Source organism: Notothenia rossii (assembly GCF_949606895.1).
Source record: "Notothenia rossii genome assembly, chromosome: 9".
Taxonomy (NCBI): domain Eukaryota; kingdom Metazoa; phylum Chordata; class Actinopteri; order Perciformes; family Nototheniidae; genus Notothenia; species Notothenia rossii.
In genome coordinates, this window is record NC_136907.1 from 56937148 (window position 1) to 56943147 (window position 6000).

The following is a 6000-nucleotide window of genomic DNA, read 5'->3' on the forward strand; positions in this document are numbered from 1 at the left end:
TTCTTCATCCTTGGCCTGAAAGTGAGCAAATGTAGTGTCATCCCGGGACTGAGACTCATTAAAGCACAGTGCGCAGTAAAAGAGAAGACCTTAAAGGTATAAGGTAAAGGATCCATCGCACAAAGCAAAACTGCTGCAATCACTTTTTTTTGTTGCTATTTGAATAAACTGCAAACAAACCTTAAGTAGATAGTTGATCATTTAAAAAATATGCTTAAGATCCTGAAAATACTGACGCAATGGTTATATTTGTAGGGTAAATATAAAGCTGCTGGGGTAGTGTTATGCATTGGGAAATAGGCTCGTATGGCTCTGACAAAATGTTTGGTCTGAGCAACAATGACTTCTTGAAGTCTACACTGGTTACCTAGCAATGTGATGACAACACTTCAGGAAGTCCCTGCCCTAAGAAAAATAAATAGTACATTTTTGTACAGACTAATACAGTGGGGCAAAAAAGTATTTAGTCAGCCACCAATTGTGCAAGTTCTCCCACTTAAAAAGATGAGGGAGGCCTGTAATTTTCATCCTAGGTACACTTCAACTATGAGAGACAGAATGGGGGGAAAGAATCCAGGAAATCACACTGTAGGATTTTTAATGAATGAATTGGTAAATTCCTCGGTAAAATAAGTATTTGGTCACCTACAAACAAACAAGATTTCTGGCTCTCACAGACATGTAACTTCTTCTTTAAGAGCCTCCTCTGTCCTCCACTTGTTAACTGTATTAATGGATCCTGTTTGAACTCGTTCTCAGTATAAAAGACACCTGTCCACAACCTCAAACAGTCACACTCCAAACTCCACTATGGCCAAGACCAAAGAGCTGTCAAAGGACACCAGAAACAAAATTGTAGACCTGCACCAGGCTGGGAAGACTGAATCTGCAATAGGTAAGCAGCTTGGTGTGAAGAAATCAACTGCGGGAGCAATTATTAGAAAATGGAAGACATACAAGACCACTGATAATCTCCCTCGATCTGGGACTCCACGCAAGATCTCGCCCCGTGGGGTCAAAATGATCACAAGAACGGTGAGCAAAAATCCCAGAACCACACGGGGGGACCTAGTCAATGACCTGCAGAGAGCTGGGACCAAAGTAACAAAGGCTACCATCAGTAACACACTACGCCGCCAGGGACTCAAATCCTGCAGTGCCAGACGTGTCCCCCTGCTTAAGCCAGTACATGTCCAGGCCCGTCTGAAGTTAGCTAGAGAGCATTTAGATGATCCAGAAGAGGATTGGGAGAATGTCATATGGTCAGATGAAACCAAAATAGAACTGTTTGGTAAAAACTCAACTAGACGTGTTTGGAGGAGAAAGAATGCTGAGTTGCATCCAAAGAACACCATACCTACTGTGAAACATGGGGGTGGAAACATCATGCTTTGGGGCTGTTTTTCTGCAAAGGGACCAGGACGACTGATCCGTGTAAAGGAAAGAATGAATGGGGCCATGTATCGTGAGATTTTGAGTGACAACCTCCTTCCATCTGCAAGGGAATTGAAGATGAAACGTGGCTGGGTCTTTCAGCATGACAATGATCACCTCCCCAAAACATCACTGCTCTAGAGGAGATCTGCATGGAGGAATGGGCCAAAATACCAGCAGCAGTGTGTGAAAACCTTGTGAAGACTTACAGAAAACGTTTGACCTCTGTCAAAGGGTATATAACAAAGTATTGAGATAAACTTTTGTTATTGACCAAATACTTATTTTCCACCATAATTTGAAAATAAAGTCTTTAAAAATCAGACAATGTGATTTTCTGGATTTTTTATGGTTGAGGTATACCTAGGATGAAAATTACAGGCCTCTCTCATCTTTTTAAGTGGGAGAACTTGCACAATTGGTGGCTGACTAAATACTTTTTTGCCCCACTGTATATGTAGGTGTACGGTAACATGTTTGTTCTTTAGAGGTGAATATTTTTGTTATCATTGGACAAAGTCAGGGTATTAATTGCCTCCTGCTTCCAAGCTTTATGCTAAGCTAACTACCTGCTGGTTCCATCAAAATTCAGATTTTACCTGCTGCAGAAAAACGCAATATTAATTTCCATCCAAACCCCAACTAAAACATATAGACGGACACGTATTTGAAGTTATTGCAGTATGACAAATATTTGATAACGCTGGGTCATGTGATATGGTTTTGTTCCACTTGTGCGTCTTTCAGCGTTGTTTTTTTATCTTGGTAAAGATGTTCAAATCAGCAAACACCGAAACTCAACCATTCTTGCTATCTCAAGTGCTTTCTTACGGGCCTCGTCATTCTGCCTACTATCACAACCGTGTTGATATTCTTCCCGTCTTTGTGTACTACTGGCTCCAGTGACCGTCACCACACACTGGCACACAGATACACACGTACACCATGTGCGAAGCTTGACTATCATATCGGGTCTAATTTTCTCCTCCATTCAGCTGGCAACCTTAGACACTAGTAGGATAGACACACAGACACACACATGCAGTATACATATTCACATTTGCACACAGACTTTGCTCACATGCATGAAGACACACACACACACACACACACACACACACTTACACGCAGACTTGACAAAGGCGTCACTCCCCATCTCTTACTGTAAGACAGATGTAAGTGGGTCGTCATTGTGGGGTGAACAGACAGAGTGCAGGGTGACGAAGAGCAGTGTTAAAACCTGTGTGTGTGTGTTTGTGTGTGTGTGTGTGTTTGAGAGAGATATATAGAGAGAGAGAGAGAGAGAGAGAGAGAGAGAGAGAGAGAGTGAGAGAGAGAGAGAGAGAGAGAGAGAGAGAGAGAGAGAGAGCTTGGCACCTCATTGTGCCTTTAGGCCATGCTAAATGCATCGTGATGCCACACAATTGAACCATACACTACATGCTGGATGCTGTACACACACACACACACACACACACACACACACACACACACACACACACACACACACACACACACACACACACACACACACACACACACACACACACACACACACACACACACACACACACACACACACACACACACACACACACACTTATCCAGATACATTGCCAACCTATTCATTATTTGCATTGGGACTCTTCAATATTTCAGCAGACCCTTCTAATCCCATTACTTTGATTCTCAGAAGTGTCTGTGCCAAATGCGTGTGTGTGTGTGTGTGTGGCTGTGTGTGCATATTAGCAGGCTACACTGACTGTATCGGAGAGCACAGGAGAGGGTTGTGTGAAATAGTGAGAAAGGAAATCAATCTTGGCAGAGGTAAAGACAAAATGAGAGAATAAAGTCAGAGGTGATAAAAGGCTGGAGGCAAGGAGAAAGACATGAAAAAGTAGAAGAACAAGAACAAAAAGAACAAAAAGAAGAATAAGAAGATAGATTGGGTCTTCATGGTGGGGATCTTTTGAAGAAAATAGAGGGTGGGAACACCTATTGAGTTGTACAAACTGCCTACCAATGTGTGTGTGTTGTGTGTGTCCTGCATGGCCACAGCTGGGGAATAGCTGTGAAGTCATCCTAGCAACCAAATAACAGTCCACCGAGGTTTGCAAATTCCGGAAAACCACTGGGAATTAACATTTTTAGTCATGCTGAGAGCCCAAATAGCTCTTGAATCAGCAACATGTTTGACCGCTGGCAATTTAGTGATTGACAGAGTAAAACAAACGCCTGTTTAAGATAAATCTGAGGTACATTTTCTGTTTTTTTAAGCTTAGAGAAACACAACAGTTCAGTGGGGACGGGTTTACTTTGCAGCAACCTTTGGGTTTATGTGTGTGTGTCTCCGGACATGCCAGAGGAAGGGGAGGGTGACCATTAGCCCATCTACCTTCCCTTCACCCCCTCTGCTAGAAAGGCTCACTTCCTCCTCCCTCCTTCATAAAATCTGCAAGTATGTGTGTGACTAATTACTGTGCGGGAGCAGCCAAACACCTGTCTGTCTGTCTAGGAGGAAGACAAAACAAGTGAGACACAGACGGAGGGTTTTAGAGTGGAGTGAGAAAGAGAGTCATGTCAGCACATCGACTGTGAGTGTGTGCGTCTGTTTGTGTGTCTGACAAGCCACCTCTGTCCAACCTGCTGTTACATATTTAATACCCTGCCAGCCCTGCATATAGACCCCTCATTATCTAAAGAGGGACACACACACACACACACACACACACACACACACACACACACACACACACACACACACACACACACACACACACACACACACACACACACACACACACACACACACACACACACACACACACACACACACACACACACGTACTATGTTTCACATTTAGGGTCGTAAGAGGAAATGTCACCTTGGTCCCACCAGATGACGAGCGATCAGTAAAAAACCTCTGACATGACTACTGCCACCCTGAGGAATTAAATGTGTGTGTGACTGTGTGTGTGTGATGATTAAATAAACTAAAATAGTCAGACAGAGAAAGAGGATAGATGTGTGGACACACACAGATGAAATGCCTGCAAAAGAGTAAGTGTGTGTGATTTGCATTTCAGTGGTCACAGTAATGTACTCGGGCTGGAGACTCCTTATTTCTTCTCTGATGTTTGTGATCCCCTAATTGGAGCTACTGAGGCGCTAATGTTAAGTCACTCTGGATAACAACATGAGCTTAACCTGTGAATGAGATATGTGTGTGTGTGTGTGTGTGTGTGTGTGTGTGTGTGTGTGTGTGTGTGTGTGTGTGTGTGTGTGTGTGTGTGTGTGTGTGTGTGTGTCTGCAAATGAGTCAGTGTGTGTCTACTAAGAGCTATTATCATTAGGGGTGAGTGTGAGGCTAGCTGATCTCCCATTCAGCGCGGGCTGACTGATGCTCTGTAACCCCGCTCTGCTGAATGGACAGGGACCCGTTTTAACAGCCAGCCACACAAGTCGAGGCCATTTCTCATAGTGACTTCATAAAAGTCTGATCCCCCCCCCCCCCCACTTTACCCCTAAGCTGCCCCTCTTCTCTCCCCCCCCTGCTACCATTTCCATCTCTGTGAGCTCTCCCTTCTGTGAACTTACCATCGGGCAGTGTTTGAATATGTGTAAGAGTGAAAGAAAATAATGTGACTTACCTGAGATGTCGAGAAGAAGGAGGTGGGAGGAGGAGGCAGCACATGAGGAAGAAAGAGAGGAAGGGGAAGAGAGGAAGGGAAAGAGAATTAGAACAATTGGGTGGCTCACAACAAAACTGATTTCAAACTCAAAAATGATAACCGAAGAAGAATGAAAAGGGATGACTTTACACATCTGAAAACATGATGCCATTGTTTCGAATTAAGTCACATGGTGCCAACCAACATTTCAAAAATGTGGAAGGTTTGGGTAATACATTGTACCCTTTATTTTCACTAGCAAATAGTTAGTTATTATACTTTTTAAATAACTATCAACTTTGAGTACAATGTAATCATTACTTAAAATGATATGTATCTGTATCTGCATTTTTTATTATGTTGACTCCCTGAAACAAGGATTACATCTCATACTTTTTATGTTTTTTGTATTCAATGTATAACAGTTTCACTTGTTTCCTGTTGTATGTGTGTGATTTCATCTGGGGAGTCTATGCAATAGTTTCCCTTTGTGTGAAGGACCAGCTTTACTTCCTATTATCCAGTGAACTCGCTCCATTCTGCGGCTAATTGACTGTCTAATGTGGGAAGAAGGCCACCACAGAGTGAACAGCCTTTTGTTATGACGGGGACACACCACTCTCCATGATGATGAGGATGATGGGAGTCAATTGGAAGGTCTGTGTATGTGAGTGTGACACATTGCATTACAAAAATGAACGAGTCTTCGTCGTCTCATGAAATTGAATCTGACATCTTTAACATATAGTCAGTGTTTCAGTAAAGTATGAAACAAGACAAATGCCAGCAGGGAGGACACACTACATTAATGTTACTGCTATGTACAGACTTATAATAGCAGTGTGTGAAAAACACATGTGCTGCTTAAAAAGTGGAGCCCACCACAGGCTAACT

General features: G+C 42.9%; 1 protein-coding gene across 11 annotated transcripts in view; it reads right to left on the bottom strand.

Annotated features, from left to right (window-relative positions):
* The window catches only part of rnf220a (ring finger protein 220a), a 294921-nt gene that overhangs the window by 109495 nt on the left and 179426 nt on the right, over window positions 1-6000 (bottom strand). The window lies entirely within an intron of this gene.